At 41.2% G+C, this 25,364-nt stretch overlaps 1 protein-coding gene across 6 annotated transcripts in view; it reads left to right on the top strand.

Annotated features, from left to right (window-relative positions):
• SNCAIP (synuclein alpha interacting protein) overlaps positions 1-25,364 on the top strand; it is a 230,953-nt gene that overhangs the window by 130,763 nt on the left and 74,826 nt on the right. The gene's annotated exons all lie outside the window — the stretch shown is intronic.

The raw sequence follows: 25,364 nt of genomic DNA, 5'->3' as shown, positions 1-25,364 counted from the left end.
TCTTATACATTCGTTAGTAATATCAAAACTCGATTACTGTAACGCCCTTCTCCTCAATATTACCCAAAAAGAAAAAAGGAGATTACAACTAATACAAAATACGTCCATCAAACTGATATATAATGCAAAAAAGTATGACCACGTTACACCTTTACTAATAGATGCACACTGGCTACCAATCAGTCATAGAATCTCTTTCAAAATAATACTACTTATTTTTAAAACATTAGCAGCAAACGAACCTTCTTTTATACTCAGATACTTAACCCCACATAATACCCAACGTCCACTCCGTTCTTCAGGACAAAATCTTCTTTCAGTACCCTCTCTAAAAATTATTGGAACACGAAGATCAGATATGTTCACAGTTATGGGGCCTCAATGGTGGAACGCCTTACCACAATATATTAGAACAGAAAAAGACATCACAACATTAAAAAAATTATTGAAGTCATACTTATTTAATGATGTGTTTAATACTTGAAACTTTTATATCCTCTAGAGACTTATTTATACTTGAAACTTTTATTTTTTCTGGAGATGCTCTTAATAATGTTATGGTTTATATAACCCTTACCTTTTGTTTTTACCTTTGTTTTTCTACCAATAATTTAAAAAGTAACTTTATTCTTTTTCCTCCCGAGTCATGTTTGTAAATATGTAACAATTTTGTTAAATGTTAGCCCTCTTTTATGAATTGTATTAGATTATGTACATCACTTAGTAATTTTAATAGGCGATCAATCAAATGCACTAATAAACTTGTAAACTTGGCCAATGTTACGCCGATTTTTAAAAAGGGCTCCAGGAGAGATCTGGGAAATTACAGACTGTTAAGCCTCACTTCAGTGCCAGGCAAAATGGTAGAAACGATTATAAAAAATTAAATTGTGGAACACGTAGACAAACTTGATTTAATGAGATGGAGTCAGCATGGGTTCAGCTGAGGGAGATCTTATCTTACAAATTTGCTTGACTTCTTTGAAGGTGTGAATAAACATATGGATAAAAGTGAGCCAGTTCATATAGTGTATCTAGATTTTCAGAAAATTTATGATAAAATGGTCTTCATGAGAGGCTCCTGAGAAAATTAAAGTGTCATGGGATAGGTATCAAAGTTCAGTTGTGGATTAGGAATTGGTTATCGGATAGAAAACAGAGGATAGGGTTAAATAGTCTTTTTCTCAATGGAGAAGAATAAACAGTGGAGTGCCGTAGGGGTCTGTACTGGGATCGGTGCTATTTAACTTATTTATAAATGATCTGGACATTGGAACGACGAGTGAGGTAATTAAATTTGCAGATGACACTAAACTGTTCAAAGTTGTTAAAACGCATGTGGATTGTGAAAAATTGCAGGAAATTGGAAGACTGGGCATCTAAATGACAGATGAAATTTAATGTGGACAAATGCAAAGTGATGCACATTGGGAAGAATAACCTGAATCATAGTTACAAGATGCTATGGTCCACCTTGGGGAGTAGTGTCCAAGAAAAGGATCTGGGTGTCATCGTAGACAAAACAATGAAATCTTCTACCTAATGTGCGGCAGCAGCCAAAAAAGCAAATAGGATGCTAGGAATTATTTTAAAAGGGATGGTTAACAAGACTAAGAATGTTATAATGCCCCTGTATCGCTCCATGGTGCAACCTTATCTGGAGTATTGCGTTCAATTCTGGTCTCCATATCGCAAGAAAGATATAGTGGCGCTAGAAAAGGTTCAAAGAAGAGCGACCAAGATAGTAAAGGGGATGAAACTCCTCTCATATGAGGAAAGACTAAAATGGTTAGGGCTCTTCAGCTTGGAAAAGAGACGGCTGAGGGGAGATATGATTGAAGTTTACAAAATCCTGAGTGGAGTAGAAGAGGTACAAATGGATCGATTTTTTTCTCAGTCAAAAATTACAAAGACTAGGGGACACTCGATGAAGATACAGGGAAATACTTTTAAAACCAATTAGATGAAATTTTTTTTACTCAGAGAATAGTTAAGCTCTGGAACGCGTTGCCAAAGGATGTGGTAAGAGCGGATAGCATAGCTGGTTTTAAGAAAAGTTTGGACAAGTTCCTGGAGGAAAAGTCCATAGTCTGTTATTGAGAAAGACACAGGGGAAGCTACTGCTTGCCTGTATCGGTAGCATGGAATAGTGCTACAACTTGGGTTTTGGCCAGGGACTGGTGACCTGGATTGGCCACCGTGGGAACAGGCTACTGGGCTTGCTGGACCATTGGTCTTACCCAGTGAGGCTATTCTTATGTTCTCACCTATATTCCATCGAGGGTCACATCTTATCCAGGTCACCCTCTTCGAGGCGGACTGCAACATTGACGGTACTGGCTGAGAAGCCTAAGGTATCGGTGTCTTTGTTCTGCGAGCCACCAGCTTTTCAGCCAGTGTCGCAGGTCATTCTGGCATCGAGTCCACGTGACCATTCTTTTAGCGGCTCCTGCCTTTTCCATTAAGAGTTGCTTCAGTCACTCTCTATGGAATGGGCTGTGGGCACCGAGGGTACCAGCAAAATAGTCAATGGTACCGATGTTTTTTCTCTCCAGCAACAGCTTGAGCTTTTTTTTATGACACCAACTGCTTTGATACTGGGCCGGCCTGAACATGAAGCAACTATTCGGTTACTTAATTAATCACAGCTCTTATATTTATTTATAAAAGTGCTCAGACCACATAACCCTTTGTTTAGTGATGACACCAAACTGCAGTTATTATAGGGACCATCATAGCAACTATTCGGTACCATTGATGCTTCATCAATGCACTGTCATAGTCCCCGGTACCGGTTATCTAGATTTTCAAGTCATACATCGCAGCATCATTCCTCCTGACACCGTTCCAGTATTTCGAAGCATATTTCTTCTCTATGCTCTGAGATGTGCAAAAACCCTGTAGAAGTTATGTAATGGGGAAGCAACCAGTGAGAGAGGAGGTGGGGCCATTGGACGATGGGGATAGGAAGGGAGTGATTAAGGAGGATAAAGAGGTAGCTGAGAGGTTGAACACGTTCTCGTCGGTCTTCACGAGCGAGGACAAGTCCAATATACCGGACTCAGAGGAGCTCATGAGTGGGGAGCAGGCCAAAAGATTGGGGCATATAGAGGTAAGTCGGGAGGATGTCCTCAAGCAGATTGACAGACGAATGTACACGAATGCCAGAAGCCTGAGAAATAAAATGGGGGAGTTGGAAACACTAGCTAGATGCGAAGAAATAGATATCATTGGCATAACAGAAACATGGTGGGACGAGGAAAATGAATGGGATACAGTACTACAGGGATACAAGCTTTACAGAAGAGACAGAACAGGGCAGAAAGGGGGAGGCATTGCCCTATATGTCCAGGAAGGAGTAGAATCTACTGGAGAAGGGAAGGCGGAGGAGAAAACGAAACTGGAGTCCCTCTGGGTAAAGATCCCCAGACAAAACGGAGCAGACATAAAAATAGGTCTCTACTATCGACCTCCAGGTCAGACGGAGGAAACAGACTCGGATATGATAGATGAAATAAGACATGAATGTAGGACGGGCAATGTAACTATCATGGGAGACTTCAATTTCCCAGGAATAGACTGGAACCTAGTAACCTCAAGCTGCGGCAAAGAAATAAAGTTCCTGGAAATGATGGGAGACTGCTTCCTAGAACAAATGGTAGGAGAACCGACAAGAGGAAACGCCACCTTGGACTTAGTCCTAGAAGGCATAACTGGGCAAACCAAAGATGTAGAAGTCACGGTCCCGCTAGGAACGAGCGACCACAGTATGATCTATTTTAAACTCGACATCGGGAAGGGGAAGCGAACTAAGACCCTAACCAAGACCTTCAACTTTAAAAAAGGAAGATACGATAGCATGAGAGCCATGGTAAGAAAACGGATCAAGAAAAGGATATCCAAAATCGAAACGGTAGAACAAGCATGGTCCCTACTAAAAAAAACTATCACCGAAGCACAGAATCTATACATCCCGCAGATAGCCAAAGGAAGGAAAACTAAAGCCAAAAGAGAACCAGCTTGGCTAACCAAAGAGGTGAAGGATGCAGTTAGGGAAAAGAAAGACTCGTTCAAAAAATGGAAGCGTGAGAAAACAACTGAGGCTTGGAACAGTCATAAAGACGACCAGAAGAAGTGCCACAAGGCTGTGAGAGAAGCTAAAAGGGCCTATGAGGAAAAGATAGCCCAAGAGGCCAAAAACTTCAAACCATTTTTTAGATATGTTAAAGGGAAAAAACCTGCAAAGGAGACAGTGGGCCCTCTCGACGACCAAGGAAGAAAAGGATACATCAAAGAGGACAAACAGATTGCAGACAGATTAAATTCCTTCTTTGCTTCTGTCTTTACCAAGGAAGACACCACATCGATACCCAAAACAGTGAAAGTATTCAAGGGGGAAATAGAGGAGAGCCTCACCACAGTGAAGGTGGATCTGGACCAGGTATACTATCAGATTGACAAACTAAAAAGTGACAAATCCCCTGGCCCAGACGGAATTCACCCGAGAGTATTAAAAGAACTAAAGGTGGAAATCGGAGAACTACTGCAAACCCTCGCTAACTTGTCAGTTATAACCGGACAGATACCAGAAGACTGGAAGATAGCGAACGTAATACCAATCTTCAAAAAAGGATCAAGGGGAGAACCGGGAAACTATAGACCAGTGAGTCTCACATCGGTCCCTGGGAAAATGGTTGAGGCTTTGATTAAAGACAGCATTGTACAGCACCTGGATAACCATGACCTGCTGAGAGGTAGTCAGCATGGCTTCAGGAAAGGGAAGTCATGCTTGACAAACTTACTTCAGTTTTTCGAGGGAGTGAACAAACAAGTCGATAGCGGAGAACCGGTTGACATAATATACTTGGACTTCCAGAAAGCGTTCGACAAAGTACCTCATGTGAGACTTCTCAAGAAACTACAAAGTCATGGAATAGAAGGGGATATACTGAGATGGATAGGAAAATGGCTAGAAAACAGAAGACAAAGAGTGGGCATAAATGGGAAGTACTCAGACTGGAAGAAAGTAACTAGCGGTGTGCCTCAGGGCTCAGTTCTTGGGCCTATCTTATTCAATATCTTCGTAAATGACCTGGAAGAAGAAACGACCAGTGCTATCATCAAGTTTGCAGATGACACAAAACTATGCCGAGCAATCAGGTCACAAAAAGACAGCGAAGAACTCCAGAGAGATTTGAAGCAACTTGAGAGATGGGCAGAAAATTGGCAGATGAGTTTTAATGTAGAAAAATGCAAAGTGATGCACCTGGGCAATAAAAACAAGGAGCATGGGTACAAACTGCTAGGTATAACATTGGGGAAGAGCGATCAAGAAAAAGACCTGGGAGTACTGATAGATAGAACCCTGAAGCCATCGGCTCAATGTGCAGCGGCGGCAAAGAAAGCTAACAGGATGTTAGGCATGATAAAGAAAGGAATCACGAGTAGATCAAGGGAGGTCATAATGCCGCTTTATAGAGCAATGGTCAGACCACACCTGGAATACTGTGTCCAACACTGGTCTCCATACCTGAAGAAGGATATAACACTACTGGAGAGGGTGCAGAGGAGAGCGACGAAGCTAGTAAAAGGTATGGAGAACTTGAGCTACAAAGATCGCCTCAGAAAACTGGGACTATTCACCCTTGAGAAGAGAAGACTGAGAGGGGATCTGATAGAGACTTTTAAATTGCTAAAAGGAATTGACATAATGGAGCAAGCTCACTCACCAACAGGGGGAAAGGATGGTGAGCAAGAAACAGCGTTATTCACATTGGCAAATGTAACCCAGTCTCGGACCAGAGGTCATGGCCTGAAGCTGAGAGGGGACACGGCCAAGACAAACGTCAGAAAGTTCTGCTTCACACAGCGAGTGGTGAACGCCTGGAACTCTCTCCCGAAAGAGCTGGTGGAGGAAACCACCGTTCTAGGATTTAAGGGAAAATTGGACGCACATCTTCTTGCAGAAGACATTGAGGGATACGAGTGACATTGTATTCGCCAGGGTGTGCCTGGCTGGGCCTCCGCGTGTGCGGAACGCCGGACTAGATGGACCCCGGGTCTGATCCGGTGCAGGCATTTCTTATGTTCTTATGTTCTTATGACTGAAAAGCGGCAAATCACTGGGACCGGACGGGATCCACCCAAGGGTTCTAAAGGAACTAAGTCAGGAAATAGCGGGCGCAATCCAGCATGTTTGCAACCTATCCTTGAAAACTGGAGAGATACCAGAGGACTGGAAACTGGCGAATGTCACACCTATCTTTAAGAAGGGATCGAGAGGTAACCCCGGGAACTACAGGCCGGTGAGCCTGACTTCAGTTATAGGGAAGATGGTGGAAGCAATGATCAAGGACAGCATTTGCGAGCACATCGAGAAAAATGGCCTACTGCGGACAAGCCAGCACGGATTCTGTAAGGGAAGGTCGTGCCTGACAAACCTTCTGTACTTCTTTGAGGGAATAAGCAGTCAGGTGGACAAAGGGGAACCCATAGACATCATTTACCTCGATTTTCAAAAGGCCTTTGACAAGGTGCCACATGAAAAGCTGCTTAGGAAGCTGTGGAACCACGGGGTGGGCGGGGATGTACATAGATGGATCAAGCACTGGCTGTCAGGTAGACTACAGAGGGTCGGAGTAAAGGGCCAATATTCTGACTGGCGGGGAGTCACGAGCGGTGTGCCGCAGGGATCGGTGCTGGGGCCGCTACTCTTCAACATATTTATCAATGACCTGGAAACGGAGGCAAAGTGTGAGGTTATAAAATTTGCAGACGATACCAAACTCTGCGCCAGAGTTAGGACCAGGGAGGAGTGTGAGGAACTGCAAAGGGACCTCGATAAGCTGGAGGACTGAGCAAACAAATGGCAAATGCGCTTTAACGTAGATAAATGCAAGGTCATGCACATAGGGAAAAAGAACCCATTGTTCGAGTATAAAATGGGGGGGAGATTGCTGGAAGACACCGGACTTGAGAGAGACTTGGGTGTGCTAGTGGATCCATCCATGAAACCATCCGCACAGTGTGCAGCAGCCTCGAAGAAAGCCAACAGGATGCTGGGCATCATCAAGAGGGGCATATCAACCAGGAAGCGGGAAGTCATCATGCCTCTGTATCGAGCGATGGTGCGCCCACATCTGGAATACTGCGTTCAATATTGGTCGCCGCACCTCAAGAAGGACATGGCAGTTCTTGAGAGAGTCCAAAGGAGGGCAACGAAACTGGTAAGAGGGCTGGAAAACTGCCCATATGCCGAGAGGCTGGATAAATTGGGGCTCTTCTCTCTGGAAAAGAGGAGGCTCAGGGGGGATATGATAGAGACCTTCAAAATACTTAGGGGCATAGAGAGGGTGGACAGGGACAGGTTCTTCAGACTAAAAGGGAGGACAAGTACGAGGGGGCACTCAGAGAAACTGAAGGGAGATAGGTTCAAATCAAATGCAAGGAAGTTTTTCTTCACCCAAAGGGTCGTGGACAAATGGAATGCGCTCCCGGAGGAAGTGATCCGGCAGAGTACAGTACAGGGATTCAAACAGGGATTGGACAGATTCCTGAGGGAAAAGGGGATCGTGGAGTACTGAGGGAGGTGCTGGGGTGTTGCATAAGTATAGACAGCTCACTAGGTCGTGCAGGTGCAAGGCCGGAGGGTTAGGACATTGATGGGAAGATAGGACTTCGATGAGAAACCTAGGGGGCAAGGGGGCCCCTTCTGGTGATTAAGGCAGGTCATGACCTGTTGGGCCGCCGCGGGGGCCGACTGCTGGGCGGGATGGACCTCTGGTCTCACCCGGCAGAGGCACTGCTTATGTTCTTATGTTCTTAAGTTTTGTCTTTGCCATCGGGCTGACACCACTCCAAGCAGCATTTTTTATCAATCTTTATTGACTCTACTTTTGATTTGATTCCAATGTGGACATTTCTCATTCGATTACAGAGGCTTCTGGTTCTCCTGAGGCACAATCTTCTCGGAGGACTCCTCCTAGAGAGACATCTTCTACAGAGAGTTTTTATTTTTGCTATATGGACACGGACTCCCCTGTCAACCTTGCAGTTTTGTTCCTACTGTTTTCTGATGATTGTTTACAGTCTTTAGCTTCAGCTCAGCCTTCTCTACAGCTCTTCAGACTTCATCTAACTGGTCTCCTTCAAGAGCTTCTTCACCTGAAAGACCTTCCTATTTCTTCTTCTGGAGAATTAGACCTTATATTCTCCACACCAAGGTCTATGCTTCAGTGCTGATGGAGGAGAGGGCATACTATGGACAGTTTTGACCACCGCCTCTATTGATATCTACTGTGGATGAATAAGGTCATCAGTTGCCCCCCTTCCCTTTTTTCTTTTTCCTCCAATTTGACTCTGTTCCTTACTGCTATCATGTCGTAAAAGCAGCACTATAACCAGTAGGACTGACTTTTACCGCGGTCCTGTATGTCAAAGGAGGGGCAGGACTTCGGCAGAGGGAACGTGCTGCTGAGGCTAAGGCAGCCTGCTAGGATCGCTACAGCCAACCAGCGATCCTCCACAGGCTGCTTTAATGTGATATCAGGAAGCTGGGATGGAGGGAGGGAAGGAACAGAGTGCCAAATCTCGGACCAATAAGAAAGATGCCAAACCTCCGAGGGATGGAAGGGAAACGAAAGGGGAGGACAGAGATGGAAGATGGATGGTTAGCATGGAGAAAGAAGAAAGGAGACCCTGGCAAGCAGGTTATCAGACAACCAGAGCCTAGGACTAACATGATTTGAATAATGACCCTCTCATTCCATTTATCATTGGATCACCAATGAAGTTAGGCAGATCATAGGGGGGCTAGGGGGACTTGGGGATTCTGGGAGGGTGGTCAGGATATCAACGGGACCTTCTATTGGGGAGGGGGGTCCAGGCATGTTGATGTTGGGGGTGTCTGGGATGAGGGGTACATGGACAGCAATAGGCAAAAATCCAGACATTATGGGGCTGTCGGTCTATATTCAGGACTAACAGTCCCATAGTTAAGTGGGCATAGCTAGGACTGCCTTTTGTGTAGGCTTTTCTGCCCACTTAACTATGTGGGTGATGACACTGAAGCGGCATCTGCATTACTCCTCTCTCCTCTTCAACTCCACTCCAGGATTACCTAGCAGCAAATTAGGGATAGCTGGTTGGTACTGGTATTCAGCTACACTGCCCAATTAATTGCTGCTAAATATCTGTGGTCAGCCCAATGAGCACCATTTAAGAGGGTGGAAGGCTGTCCTGCCTGCTTGAATCACATGGAATATGGACCTCTAAGTGTAAGGACCAGCAAGTTAAATAACCAGCACAGGATCACATAGTAAATAGCATAAAAGAGAATGGGAAACCCAATAGGATTGAGGATTTGTGCTATAAAATCTAAGGGCTCCTTTTACTAAGGTGCGTTAGGGCCTTAACGCGCAGAATAACGCATGCTAAATTGCTGCACACGCTAGACCTTAATGTCAGCATTGAGCTGGCATTATTCTAGAAGCGTACTGCACAGTAATTTCGTGCGTGCGCTAAAAATGCTAGCGCGCCTTAGTAAAAGGAGCCCTAAATCATATTACTATCTTTTCCCCTTTATGAAGCTGCGTTATGGTTTTTTTTTTAATCGCAGACTATGGTGGTAAAAGCTCTGACGCTCATAGACATGCTGATAAGCATTAAAATCAAATTTTAAATAAACTTGAATTCTATGAGCGTCGGAGCTTTTACTGCCATGGTCTGCGATAAAAAAAACCCTAGCGCGGCTTCATAAAAGGGGGTTAATTTTTTTCTCCAGATATCTTAAAATGTGAGCCATTTGAGTTTCTAAAGCATTTTTGCATTTGAAACCAAAATGCAAAATGCATTTCAGATTCATTTGAAGTGAAGAATGATACAAGTAAATTGCAGCAATGGTATAACCAGAATGCATCAGTTTCCTGGAGTCTATCTATGCATCAGTTTCCTGGAGCTGAGATAAACCCTAGCTACTGTGGCCATAGTAATTTGGTTATTTTTTTAACTAATATATGTACACGCAAAGGAAAAAGTAGTGATAAAGAAAAGACAGAAGGGTTATGTTGGTATCTTGTGCAAGAAAACAGACCGGTGGATTTGTGACCTCATAGAGCTCTGACCTTGCAGAGATTGACAGCAAATTCAAAATATTGCTCCTGTTTTCCTCTGTGTCTAGACCATGCTGTAGAGAGGAGTGTTTTCCTAAGGCTAAGATGGGTTTCATTTCCATGCAACCTCTTCAATGGTTCTTGTCACAGTAGAACAGCTGGGAAGCATATGTTATCCATTTCCCTGTATCACTTGGAAAGAATTTCACATGTAAATAAAACCAACATAAAAGTGCAGCCCTTTGAACCTGAAGATCCTATCCTATACAAAACATAAATAAAGCTATACAATGCAGTCTTTATATTGGTCTACAGAGTTTAGGTGCTTTCTTTTCCCTGCCATCCTTCCCTGAAAACATATATTTCCATGGCCTTCCTGAAATATCAAGATAATGTTCAGCCACCACAAAAGCTGTTATTCTTATATGCTGTTAGCAGCTTTGTAATAGGCCAGTAAAATGAAGTTCTCACTATGTTAAAATATATTTATTAAACAAAGTGCAAGCATACAAAAATGACAAAATAGAATAATTTTCTTGGAATTCTGCACATTATAATCCCCCCACCACCACCACCACCCTCCTCCCATACCACCTTACATATCCAGAGTGTGAGCTTGCAAAACAATCACAACGCTAAATCAAGCATTCGGAAGTTGACTCCTGGCATGAGAAGTAAGATCCATCCATATAGGTTCCCAAATTGACTGAAAGCGACGTCCCGGCCACCATCCAATGCTGCAAAATCTCTACGCTCTAAGGAGGCTTGGATGAGCATCAAAGATCTCCAATGACTATAGGTCGGGGAGTCAGTGAACAGCCAATGTGTCAAAATTGCTTTTTTGCCCAACATGAAGTTCTCACTATTACTTAGGCCTGGGATCATATTTAAGGAAAATGTATGTTATGCAAAATGAATTAGCAACTTTTGCTGAAAAATAAAAATTAAACTGCTCTAGGGGGCAACATCAATGTCATTAAAACTAAACAAGATAGCATACTTCCAGTAATGATCTGCTTTGGGAAGTAGGTGCCAGCATATGAATAAAGGACCTTTCAAAGCTGAATGGGACAACACCATCATGGAAGAGTGGGAGAAAGGGTAGCAAAATTACAATATCATTTTCAACATGCAAGAAAGATCCTCTTTTGAATTTTTTTGAATAAAATATGATTAAATTGCATTTCGAGCTTTGGCACAAATCATAAAATCAGTTTCTTCTGCAGCACAACTCTCAGTAACAAAGAATAAAAATATCAGTGTTTGCTTTTATTGAGTACTCCCAAAATGATTCTGTTAGGGGTTGAACCCTATGATCGCTCTTGCTTATCAATGAGGAGTTCTTCTGATGCTACAGTAACCCCCTGTTTTACTAAGGTGTGCTAAGTGTTGTAGCACGTTTAGCGTGTTCTAAATCTACACGCACGCTAACTGCTAATGTGTCCATAGACTAACATGCACACATTAGCATTTAGCGCGTGGTTAGCACACGCTAAAAAGCATAGCGCCCCTTAGTAAAAGGAGCCCTAAGTGATCTCACAACCATTAATTACCAAATAGTGTGGTTCAGTATTAGTGCATGGGTAAAAATTGTTCATTTAAAAATGAGAGCCTTAGATTTCAGGAAAACTAACTTGTCAAGATAGGGGAGTACCTGAAAGAGTTGTTAGCCAGGTGGGAACATCTGGGGGAAGTAATAAAGTGGTGGGCAAAATTGAAACTAAATATTTTAAGGGCTGTGAATATTTTTGTTAGGAAAGTAAATAAAAGTAGAAAACAAAACAAATCCACTATGGATTTCAAAAGTACATAGCTAAAAAGGAACTACAGGAGCCCACAGAAAGAGGAAGACAAATATCAGTGCCTTGAAGAGTTAAGAGAAGCTAATAAAGTAGTCAGGAAAGATGCAAATAAAATGTAAAAAATAACTGATAAAGTGAAGTTGGGGAGGGGAGAAATGAGACTTTGTTAAGATAGTTAATAACAGGAAGAAGTATAAAAGTAACATAAAGGGAAGGAATATGTAGAGGGTGTTGAGGATAAAGCAGAATTGTTTAACAAATTTTTCTGTTATAAGTGTATAAGTAAATGTCTAAGAGTAAGAATCCAGAAAACACAAATAAGAATTAAAATGAGGTAGATCTTGAATGTCTGTGTTTCTGAGAACTAAACTGAATGTACATAACACAAAGAGACTAGATGTGATATATCTGAGGGTATTGAAGAAACTTAGGAAGGAAGATTCTGGCAGCTCTGCTGTCTGACCTTTTCAATACTTTAGAATAAGGAGTGGTCCCGGAGTACTAGAGAGGGGCAGATGAGGTTCCTCTACATACAAGTGAAAGTACAGGTGAAGTTGAGAACTAAAGGCCAGTTAGTCTGACATCTGCGGTGAGAAATTAATAGAAATACTAATACAGAGGATAAAGCAGTTTCTGAAATCCCATGGATTATAGAATCCAAATCAGCATGATTTTACTAGAGAGAGGTTTTATCAAACAAATATGATCAATTTCTTTGATTGGATGACCAGAGTTGGATCACAGGAGAGTGCCAGAGAAATTACACTGGTTACCTATGCAACAAAGAGTGCAGCTTAAGATTATTGCGATTATACATCAGACATTATATCATGCTTCCTCAAAGATCTTACAATAATTCTTTTGAGATCTATAAACCGAGAAGAGAGCTTAGAGATATAAATGGGATGAAATTAAGTTTGGAGGATAGAATGTCGATTATGCATGCTAGGATCAGAGTATCAATGATATCTGTGACTGGCATAGAACTATAGAATGCCTTGCCTAGTATCCTGCGGTTTTGTATGGGAAGGATGAATTTTAAGAAAATGCTGAAAACTCAATTATTTGCCAATGCCTTTTTATGCTAAGGTATATTTCAGTTGATAATCGCCTTTTAGAATTTTTTTTGACAGCAATGTATGATGTAAAGCTTGCTTGTATTTCTGAATTGATTGAATTTGTGCCCTATCCTTGTTTATAAAAGGGATGATTAATTATGTTGTTTAGACATGTCTATGTTGTATGTGATAATCGTAGAGAAAGATTTTATGTATGTGATATGGAAACTGCATAGTTGTATATGGTATATAAATTTTTTAATAAATAAATATACCACCTTTGTGTGGTATAATTAAATTTTAGGTCTTTGACACAGTTTCAAATTAGTGACTTATAAATAAACTTATAGGCCCTAAAGTGGCTGAGTTTGAAATTGGTTCAGAGGGAGGTGCCAGAGTATAGTGGTAAATTGAATTTGCTCCAAGGATAGGGACATTACCAGGGATTGGTACGTGGTCTGGCTCTTTTTAACATTTTTGTAAGTGATATGGCGGTATGGCTTTTGGGAAAGATTTGCTTCTTTGTGGATGATATCAATATCTAAAACAGGCTAAATACCCTGGAAAATATGGATAACATGATAGCATTTAGTAAAGCGTGAATAATGGCCTAGAATGGCAGCTAAGATTTAATGCTAAGAAATAAAGTGTTTGGGGTGTGAGTGAAGTACTTCTGTTCACAAAAGAAGAGCAGATGCTAAAGATTACAATTCGACAGAAAAAGAGGAGTCTATCTTTGCCCAGCGAGAAGCAAAACAAAAGAAAGGCAAAGCTGATGTCACAATACAACACAAGGGATTTTATTGAAAGTTCCTATGGGAAATCCCAACTAGGATCCTGATTTAAGCACACTATCATTTCTCACTGAAAGTTCTTTACCGAATATCTTTAGAAGTTTGGCTTTCAGTGCTTCTTTCAGTACTTTCCTAAAGGTCTTTTTCAAGACTACCTGAAATAGAGATACCACTGTAATATCCTGTTATCAGTTTGGTATGTCCCCTGAGGAAGACAGTGTTCTGCCAAAACCAGGATCCTAGTTGGGACTTCCCATAGGAACTTCCAATAAAATCCCTTTTGTTGTATTGTGACATCTGCTTTGCCTTTCTTTTGATCAGCATCTGACGATTAAGCAGGAAGAAAATGTGACAACACAACCAGAAGATGCTTGGATGCATAGGAAGTAGAATGGCTAGCAGAAAATAGGAGGTGATAGTAACTCTATGTAAGTTTCTGATGAGACCTCATTTGGACTGCTGTGTACAGTTCTAGAGATTGTACCAAAGATATAAATAGTATACAGTAGAGTCAGTCCAGAGAATGGCTACTAAAGTGATCTGTGGTCTCTCTGGAAACTCAGATCCATTAAAGCTTATTTCGATACAGCGGCATTCAGAACCCTAGTCCAATCCCTCATAGAGTCTACTTGACTACTGTAACATCGCCTATTTAGCAATTTCCCAAAAGAACATGCAGCGGTTTACAATTGATGCAAAATGCAGCGGTCAAACTGATCTTTGGGCTGAGGAAGTTTGACCACGTGACACCCTACTACCGGCAGCTGCATTGGCTGCCAATGGAGGCACGCGTAAAGTTTAAATTTGCCTGCTTCTGCTTCAAAGCACTACACGGACTTGCTCCTAAATATATAACTGACCTTTTCGTCTTCTCAGCCAACAGACACAAGAGAAGCTCACATTCCAACTTCATTTCCCCCCAGTGAGAGGTTGTAAACTGAAAAAACACCATGAACATCTTCTCTCGCACCAAGCAGCATCATGGGGTAAAGACCTAGAACAATTGCTTTCGCCCACTACTTATGAGGAATTTAGGAAATGTCTGAAAACACACCTGTTCCTAAAGTATCTAGACAACTGATCCTCTCTTCTCTCTCCCCTCTAAAGCGATTAACTTGTTCTATTGATCACTCTCTCCTCAAAAATGGATTTCCTGTCCTATTAACCCTCTTTCTTCCTCCCCTCTTAAAGTCAATCAATTTGTACCTTTGCTTAATCTTTGTAAACCGCATAGAACTTCACGGTATTGCGGTATATAAGCTGTTATTATTATTATTATTATATTTGGAAGAAAGGCAAGAGAGGAGAGATATGATAAACACTTTCAGGTAACTCTACAGTATAAATGCATAGGAGGCAGGCATCTGTTCACTAAAAGGAAGCTCTAGAATGAGGGTATGATAGCATGAAGGTAAAAGAGGATGACTCGGGAGTAATATTTTTAAGCATTTTGCCTCAGGCACCCTTTATAGAAAGGCCTCCTAGTGTAGATTGTGAAGGTAAGAATGGTTTGCACAGAGGATCTCTGAGGGAGGAGAAAATGTTGTAAAGTTTAGTAGCTGATATGGATGAGCAGACTGGATAGTCGGTATTGTCTTTATGTGCCATTATTTTCTGTTTGTAGCATTCATAAAATGTCAATTACTGTAGCTGAACCCTATGATTTCTTAATTTAAATGGTTATTAGCTTGTGTGAATCTGTGATGATTCCCAAAGAACTGAATCACCCTTTCCTCCTGTATATTTATCCAAGGTCCATTTAATGTTATTGATCAGTTTTAAGCATGCACTTAGCAGAATTCTTCATGTCATTGTAAACACTGACCATGTACAATCAATAATCCTTCTTCAAGGTTATGACATATGGTGGGGAATTTTTGAAAGGTTGTCCAAGTTAGAATGGATGGATCATGCCACAAATAAAAAGGCCAAAAACAGAAAACTATTACTGTTGGGGGATTCCATTATCAGAGGCATTAACCTTGGAACACAAGGCGAGGAGACCAAAATAGTGAAATGTCTTCCAGGATCCTCAGCTACCAGGAGTTCCAGGCAAATACAAACTATAATTAAGGAAGAAACTAAGGATTTTAACACTGATGTTGTTATCCATCTGGGAACAAATGACCTGGCCAACAACTCCACACTTGCAGCACAGAAAGCTTTTTGGGAGCTTGGTGAGGGAGTGAATCCTTTTGTAAAGACTTTAGCTTTTTCTGAAATACTGCCTGCATATGTAAGGGAGAGCAAAGAGTGAAAAACACAGAGGACTTTAATAGATGGCTCAAAGCCTGGTGTCATCAAGAAGGCTTCAGGTACATAGGAGGATGGGGAAATACATGGAAGGACAAGAAGCTATATTGCACTGATGGGCTACATATTACTACAGCAGGAAAAAGAAACCTTGCAGAGAAATTTAGACAATATTTTTCTAGGCATTTAAACTAGAAGGTGGGGGTGGTGTATGTACGAAGGACAATTATAGAGACCACCCCCGGCAAAAGAAAAGATGTGAAAGTAATAAAGACTGCAACATAAGCAATATCAGCAACTCGTTTCTTAGTATTGCAACAGAAAGTGAAACGAAACAAAAATCCATACGAAAAAGGAGATTATCGCTGAAAAATAGCTGGAAAGCGATGACCACAAATGCTCGCAGTCTAAGCAACAAAGTTCATGATCTGCAAGCCCTGATGTTAGAGGCAGATCTAGATATTGTCGCTATCACAGAGACATGGTTCAGTGAATCACATGGATGGGATGCAAACATACCGGGATATAATCTTTTTAGGAAGGACAGAGATGGTCAAAAAGGTAGAGGAGTAGCTCTCTATGTAAAGATCAATATCCAAGTTACCGAAATGCAAGGGACCTGGGGAGAGGAAGAAGCGATATGGATTGCTCTGAAAAGAGAAGATGGAACTTCTATCTATGTGGGTGTAGTCTACAGACCTCCGACTCAATCGCAGCAAATTGATAAGGATCTGATTGTGGATATCCAAAAGTTTGAAAGGAAAGAGGAGGTTCTGTTGTTGGGAGATTTCAATCTGCCGGATGCGGACTGGAATGTTCCGTCTGCAGAATCGGAAAGAAGTAGGGAGATTGTGGATGCCTTTCAAGAGGTTCTGCTCAGACAAATGGTGATGGAACCCACAAGGGAAAAAGCGATATTGGATCTGGTCCTCACAAATGGAGAGATTATCTCTAATGTTCGAGTGGGTGCTCACCTGGGAAGTAGCGATCATCAAACGGTTTGGTTTGATATAACGGCTAAAGTGAAGAGCGGCCACACGATACTTAAAGTCCTAGATTTCAAACGTATGGATTTTAATGCTATGGGAGAGTACCTAAAGAAAGAGCTGTTAGGATGGGAGGACATAAGAGAAGTGGAAAGACAGTGGTCTAAGCTGAAAGGAGAGATAAAAATGGCTACGGACCTTTATGTGAAGAAAATCAATAAAAACAAGAGAAAAAGGAAGCCAATATGGTTCTCCATCCTAGTGGCTGAGAAAATAAAGGCGAAAGAGTTGGAATTCGTGAAATATAAAAAAACCCAAGAAGAGGAGAGCAGAAAGGACTACAGGGTGAAACTGAAAGAAGCCAAGAGAGAGATACATCTGGCGAAAGCACAGGCGGAAGAACAAATGGCTAAAAATGTAAAAAAGGGAGTCAAAAATTTTTTCAGATATATTACTGAAAGGAGGAAGATGAAAAATGGAATTGCTAGGCTAAAAGATGCTGGGAACCAATATGTGGAAAGTGATGAGGAGAAAGCGAATGTGCTAAACAAATACTTCTGTTCTGTGTTCACAGAAGAAAATCCTGGAGAAAGATCGAGATTGTCTAGCAAAGTTACACGAGAAAATGGAGTAGATTCTACGCCGGTCATGGAGGAGGGTGTTTATGAGCAACTTGAAAAACTGAAGGTAGACAAAACGATGGGACCAGACGGGATCCATCCCAGGATACTAAGGGAGCTCAGAGAGGTTCTGGCGAGTCCTATTAAAGACTTGTTCAACAAATCTCTGGAGACGGGAGTGATTCCTGGGGATTGGAGGAGAGCGGATGTGGTCCCTATTCATAAAAGTGGTCACAGTGATGAAGCAGGAAACTACAGGCCAGTGAGCCTCACTTCAGTTGTTGGAAAAATAATGGAAGTTTTGCTGAAAGAAAGGATAGTGTACTTCCTTGAATCTAAAGGGTTACAGGATCCGAAGCAACATGGCTTTACAAAAGGTAAATCGTGCCAAATGAACCTGATTGAATTTTTTGATTGGGTGACCAGAGAGCTGGATCGAGGACATATGCTAGATGTAATTTACTTGGATTTCAGCAAAGCCTTTGATACAGTTCCTCATAGGAGGCTGTTGAACAAACTTGAAGGGCTGAAGTTAGGACCCAAAGTGGTGAACTGGGTCAGAAACTGGCTGTCGGACAGACGCCAGAGGGTGGTGGTTAATGGAAGTCGCTCGAAGGAAGGAAAGGTGAGTAGTGGAGTCCCTCAGGGATTGGTGCTGGGGCCAATCCTGTTCAATATGTTTGTGAGTGACATTGCTGAAGGGTTAGAAGGAGAAGTGTGCCTTTTTGCAGATGATACCAAGATTTGTAACAGAGTAGACACCGAAGAGGGAGTGGAGAATATGAAAAAGGATCTGCAAAAATTAGAGGAATGGTCTAATGCCTGGCAACTAAAATTCAATGCAAAGAAATGCAGAGTAATGCATTTGGGGATTAATAATAGGAAGGAACTGTATATGTTGGGAGGAGAGAAGCTGATATGCACGGACGGGGAGAGGGACCTTCGGGTGATAGTGTCCGAAGATCTAAAGGTGAAAAAACAGTGTGATAAGGCAGTGGCTGCTGCCAGACGGATGCTGGGCTGTATAAAGAGAGGCGTAGTCAGTAGAAGGAAGAAGATGTTGATGCCCCTGTACAGGTCATTGGTAAGGCCCCACTTGGAGTATTGTGTTCAATTTTGGAGACCGTATCTGGCGAAGGACGTAAGAAGACTTGAGGCGGTCCAGAGGAGGGCAACGAAAATGATAGGAGGCTTGCGCCAGAAGACGTATGAGGAGAGACTGGAAGCCCTGAATATGTATACCCTAGAGGAAAGGAGAGACAGGGGAGATATGATTCAGACGTTCAAATACTTGAAGGGTATTAACGTAGAACAAAATCTTTTTCAAAGAAAGGAAAATGGTAAAACCAGAGGACATAATTTGAGGTTGAGGGGTGGTAGATTCAAAGGCAATGTTAGGAAATTCTACTTTACGGAGAAGGTAGTGTATGCCTGGAATGCGTTCCCGAGAGAGGTGGTGGAGAGTAAAACTGTGACTGAGTTCAAAAAAGCGTGGGATGAACACAGAGGATTTATAATCAGAAAATAATATTAAATATTGAACTAAGGCCAGTACTGGGCAGACTTGCACGGTCTGTGTCTGTATATGGCCGTTTGGTGGAGGATGGGCTGGGGAGGGCTTCAACGGCTGGGAGGGTGTAGATGGGCTGGAGTAAGTCTTAACAGAGATTTCGGCAGTTGGAACCCAAGCACAATGCAGGGTAAAGTTTTGGATTCTTGCCCAGAAATAGCTAAGAAGAAAAAATTAAAAATTTAAATTGAATCAGGTTGGGCAGACTGGATGGACCATTTGGGTCTTTATCTGCCGTCATCTACTATGTTAGTATGTTACTGAGCCTAGATAGTGTAGTGCAGTCTACATCTCAAACCCTTCCTATTGGCAGTCAACTTAACTGTGTTAAATCAAATATTTTCAAACTGGGGGATTCCAGAGCTAGAGCTCTTTGCTCCTCTCCATAATCACAAACTTCCTCTTTTTCGTTCCAGAATATACACTCCCAATTATCTGGAGTCAGATGCCTTCTTTCTGAACTGGACTGACAAGTTTTTATATGCTTTCCCTCCAATTTCATTAATAGGAAAAACTTTGTTCAAACTTCACCAAGAACAAGCTACCATGATCTTCCTAGCACCTTGGTGGCCACGATGACCATGGTTCCCTCTTCTTCTTCAATTCAGTGTCCAGGAACCCATTCCACTTTAAATTTTTCCAACCTTAATAACACAGAATGAGGGGTCCCTTCTTCCTCCCAATCTTTGTTCACTGACTCTCACAGCAAGTAGATATATTTACACTGTCTACACAGATATCAGCCATCATTGAAGTTTCCTGGAAACCTTCTACACAACATTGTTACCACTTCAAGTGGACTAGATTCACACTCTGATATAACCAACGCTCATTACATCCAGACACATGACCTCTCCCATCAGTCCTGGATTATCTCCTACACCTCTCCAACTCTGGTCTTAAAATCACTTCAGTAAGAATTCATCTTAGTGCTATTAGTGCCTCTGGATAAAAAGCTGCTATCTGTCCATCCTTTGATCTCCAGATTCATGAAGGGCCTTTTTCATACCAAACCACCAATCACACCTTCTCCAGTTACATGAAATCTTAATATTATACTGTCAGTCCTGATATAACCTCCCTTTGAGCCAATGGTGTCTTCATCTCTCAAACATCTCACGTGGAAAGTAGTATTCTTGATCTGCATCACTTCATCACATTAAGTCAGTGAACTACAAGTGCTTGTCTCAGATCCATCAAATGCAACATTCTGCTACAATAGGGTGGTTCTCCATACACATGCAAAGTTTCTTCCTAAGGACATCTCGGATTTTCATTTGAACCAGTCCATAGTTCTTCCTGTCTTATTTCCAAGATCACATTTTCATTCTGGTGAAGCTGCACTCCACACATTAGACTGCAAACGTGCTCTTGCTTACTACTTGGATAGAACAACGTCAACATCCAGGAGCATGTAGCTAACATCCTTTGTATCAGAGATGAATTATTTGGTGTCAAGATAGAAGAATCCACTCAGAAAATCAAAAGACGAGGATTCTATGACCAATTTGTCATCTGCTAAAACATATAAACCTCAAATGACAAAGCGTTTTTACAATCCCAAATGCTCTACTTATTCAAAATACAGGTATAATCCACCATCTATGTCTTCTATAACTCCTGCTCAAAGGAGTCCCAGACAGCAACATACCCAAAAATCATAATCCCAGGCTCAGCAAAAGTCTCAACAGTCTTTTTTACTTTCTCATGGAGAGCTTAGTCAGCATTTGTCAACCTCCATCTCTTCCTAAGGTTCTCTCACTTTTACCAATGTTGGACCCTTGTAACATCAGACCATTGGGTCCTCCAATTAGTAGGCAGGGTTATGCCCTTTGTTTCTACAAGAGACCTCTAAATCATTCTCCAAGAGAGTCCAATTCCAACTCCAATCAGAAGACCCTCCTTCAGGAGCTCTCAGCCCTCCTCCAGCTCAATGCTATAGAAAAAGTCCCTCTGTTGGAGAATGACCTAGGATTCTACTCCAAATATTTTCTCAAACTGAAAAAGACTGGAGGTGTCTGTCCAATTCTGGACCTCCGTGCTTTCAACAAAGGAGAAATTTTAAGTGGTCTCTCTGGGAACCCTATTGCCACTTTTAGAGAACAGCTGACTCTGCTCTCTAGATAGCAAAGAAATCTACACACACATTTCCATCCTCCCAGCCCACAGAAAATACCTCTACTTTTGAGTTAGAACATATCACTTCCAGTTCAAAGTACTCCCATTTGGACTAGCAACAGCATCCATAATATCCACAAAATGTTTAGTGGTAATGATTGAAATCCTCTGCTCACATAATTTTCACGTGTTCCTATACCTAGACGACTGGTTAGTCAAGGCCCCAACATCTCAATAAGCTTACCGGGCCATGAAATTTAACAATGTGTCTACTAGACCTTCTTGGATTTGAAGTCAATTACAAGAAATCTCATTTACAATCCACTCAAATTCTAGAGTTCATTGGAACACTTCTGGACACAACACAAGCTCATGCCTTTCTGCCACAACAGAAGTTCCACACTCTGATTCATATCTGCTAGAAAGTCTCCTCTCTTCAGTGCATCATGGCATGCCAAATGATGTGTCTCCTAGGCCACATGGCATCTACAGTTCATGGAACTTCATTTGCCTGTCTACATTTCAGAGATTCTCACAATGGACACTTGACCCATTGGTCTCAAGCCACCAGAGCACTATCCCAGTGATTGCAAGTGACCTCAGAGCTTCGTCAGTCCTTTCAGTGGTGATTATCTTTGCCCAATCTTTCCAGAGGCATTCTCTTCTAAACTCCACCACATCAAAAAATATTAACAATGAATTCTTCCATGCTCTCGGTTGGGGAGCTCACCTTGATGGCCTGCACACTCAAGGAAGCTGGACTCCTCATGAGAAAACTCTCTACATCAATCTCCTTGAGCTTTGAGCAATCCACAATGCTCTTTGCACATTCCAGGATCATCTCCTCAATCAAGTAGTACTCATTTGTACAGACAATCAAGTAGCCATGTACTACATGAATGAATAAGGAGATATGGGGTCTTGCTGGCACTGCTAAGAAATGATCCAAATCTGGTCTTGGGCGATTCCTCACAACATTTTCCTGAAAGCAGTCTAGCAGAAAAACAGAATATCTTAGCAGACAAGCTGAGCAGAATCCTACAACCTAATAAGTGATTACTCAACTGTGATAAAACAGATATTTCAAGATTGGGGCACCCCAGAAGTAGACTTTTTTGCCTACCCCCACAATCACAAACTTCCAGCCTTTTGTTCCAGAATGTATACAATTGTCTGGAGTCCAATTCCTTCCTCCTCAACTGGCGAGACAAATTTCAGTATGCTTTCCCACAAGTACCTCTACTTACAAAGACTTTGTCCAAGCTATGCCAGGAACTAGCCACCAGGTTGCTCATAGCACCTTGGTGGCCACGTCAACTATGGTTTCTTCTCCTTCAACTCAATGTATGGGAACCCATTGAACTTCAGATCTTTCCAATACTACTGACACAGAGGCTCTCTCCTCCATCCCAATCTACATTTGTTAGCTCTTAAAACATGGTATCGCTCTCCCAGTCATTAAATGTTTTAACAATATCTGCACCAGTGTCAGCCATCATTGAAGCCTCAAGAAAGCCTTCTACACAATGCTGTTACCGCTTTAAGTGAACCTATTTCATCATATAGTGTACTCTCAACTCATTAGATCCACTCACATATGCTCTCCCTTCAGTCCTGGATTATCTCCTGCACTTTTCTAATTCTGGTCTCAAAACTACTTCAGTCAGAGTTCATCTCAATGTTATAGCAGCTTTTCATGCATTTCTCGATAAGAAGTCATTATTACATTATATTATATTTATTGACTTCTATTCTGCCTTAACCTTTCAGTTCTAGGTGGATTACAATAAGAGGTATTGGGACATTTCCAGGTAATTACATTTCAAAGCTTATTATTGGGCAGATATTGGATTAGCATAGTAAGACATATTTCCTAAATAACATCATTTTGACTTCTTTCTGGAATATTCTATAATCCAATCTGATGACACCTTTATCTAGTTTTGCTGATTGGAATGACAATAGGCCTTTGTTAGCCTTTTGTTTTTATGGTTGAGGGGAAAGAAAAGGGATTTGTGTTTCTCCGAGGCCTTTTTGATTCTTTCAGTGTGAGTCTATTGTTGAGGTAAATTCCAAATTCATGAAAGGATTTTTTAATACTAAGCTACCAATCAAGCCACCTCCAGTTTCTTGGGATCTTAATGTTATCCTTTCCACTTTGATGAAGCTTTCCTTTGGCGTCTTCATCTCTCAAACATTTCACATAAAAAGTAGTATTCCTATTCTGCATCACATCAGCATGCATAGTCAGTGAACTTCAGGCATTAGTATCGGATTCACCTTATACAACATTCTACTACGATAAGGTGATTCTTTGTGCTCATCCCAAATTCCTCCTGAAGGTTGTCTCAGAATTTCATCTCAACCAGTCTATGGTTCTATTAGGCTTTTCACCCTAAAAATAATAAGGAACAAATAAATAAATAAGAAAATAAGCCGGCTTTACAATTTTCTGTTTTCATTCCAATGGGGTTTTCTTTAAAATTTAGTGGAAAACATTAGCGCATGGCCATTAATAGAGAAAATGGAAAATCAGCCGTTTCCATCTGTGGTAAAAATGGTTTTAGTGGGGGGGGACAACCCAGTAAGAGTATGCTAATGCCTCTTCTACTAATCTTAGTAAATGGAGTTTTAATGTGTAAAATTAATGTGAGAGATTAATATGGGGAGAAAAAATAGTGACATAGAGAAATAAACAGGAGACAGAACAAATGGAAAAAATAGGGGGAAAAAAAAGCCAGATATTGAAAAGTTAGAAAAACACTTATTGAATCATTTTATATCACTTTAAATTTCCAGCAGCAGAGTTGTCTTCATGGTTCAGCATGTGTAGGCAATATTTTTCTTATTTTTCTATCTGAAGTATTTAGAAGAAAATCAGTTATTAGCTAAGAAAGAGCTAACAAATGCCAAAAGTTTGCATCTATAATGTCCCTCAAGCAATATCCATTTTCTAACAATTGATTTGTGCCTGTTTATTTTACACATTTAAAATCATTTATTGTCCTCTATTCTACTATATTTCTCAGCAGGTTGCAGAGTAGCATCAGTAATTATCACACAAAGTCACAAAACACAATTCTTAAATGACAGATACAGTAATTAAATAGACCATATATCTAAAGCATCCACATATTCACTGGAATTCTTAATCACTTTACTAATGGCCAAATTCATTAACTTAATACAAATGCCTGCTCAATAAAAGAATGTTGTCAACTTTTTATGAAGAGAAAAATTGTCTCCTATGTAATTTCTGCTGGAAGGGAATTCCATAAAATGACCCAAGTAAAGGATTGAACATGCATTCAAATGTGTTACTTAACAGTATCTGATTGCATACTTCAACATATTTTCTTGAAACAAGTTACAGTATTAACTACTAAGAGTATGTTCCCTGTCCCTAGTGGGCTTGTACTGTAAGTTTGCTCCTGATGCAATGAAGGGTGAGGTGGTTTGCTCAAAGTCAAATGGAGCCACAGTGGATTTAAGCCAGGTTCCTCTGGTGCTTAGCTCAATACTTTATCCATTAGGAAACTCCTCCACTCTTGCAGTTGAAATGCATTTGTGGTAGGTACACTCAACAGTGCTAACTGTACAAATCACAGTATTTGATAAGATACATAACTAGAATAAATACCCCCAAAATAAGTTTAAACTTAATGCAACATCAAATGGGAAACCAGTTATAAGAGTTTAATTAGCTAGGGGGTGATGTGCTCATGAATTCCACACCCACGCAAGTCTTGCTGCTGAATTCTGCACAGCCTGCAACCTCAAGTGTGTATTAGGATGACCCACTAAAAACATAATTGAGATAATAAGATTTAGCTAACAGTTGTAATGCTGTATGAAAATCATTGGATGGCCTATTATGATGCATTATGAGGGTAATTCTGCTAACATTTACACAGCAATTATGCATGTAAAAGATTATTTATTATATACGTGCATATGTGTATACATGCAAACAATTGCCAAAATTCTGCCTATGCACTATTCTATAAATATAAGCATCTCTTAGGGCTCCTTTTACGAAGCCGCACTAGCGGGT

This window comes from Geotrypetes seraphini, chromosome 1 (genome assembly GCF_902459505.1).
Source record: "Geotrypetes seraphini chromosome 1, aGeoSer1.1, whole genome shotgun sequence".
NCBI classification, from domain to species: Eukaryota; Metazoa; Chordata; class Amphibia; order Gymnophiona; family Dermophiidae; genus Geotrypetes; species Geotrypetes seraphini.
Note: the sequence above shows the minus strand (reverse complement) of the source record. Positions and strands in the feature narration are given on the sequence as shown.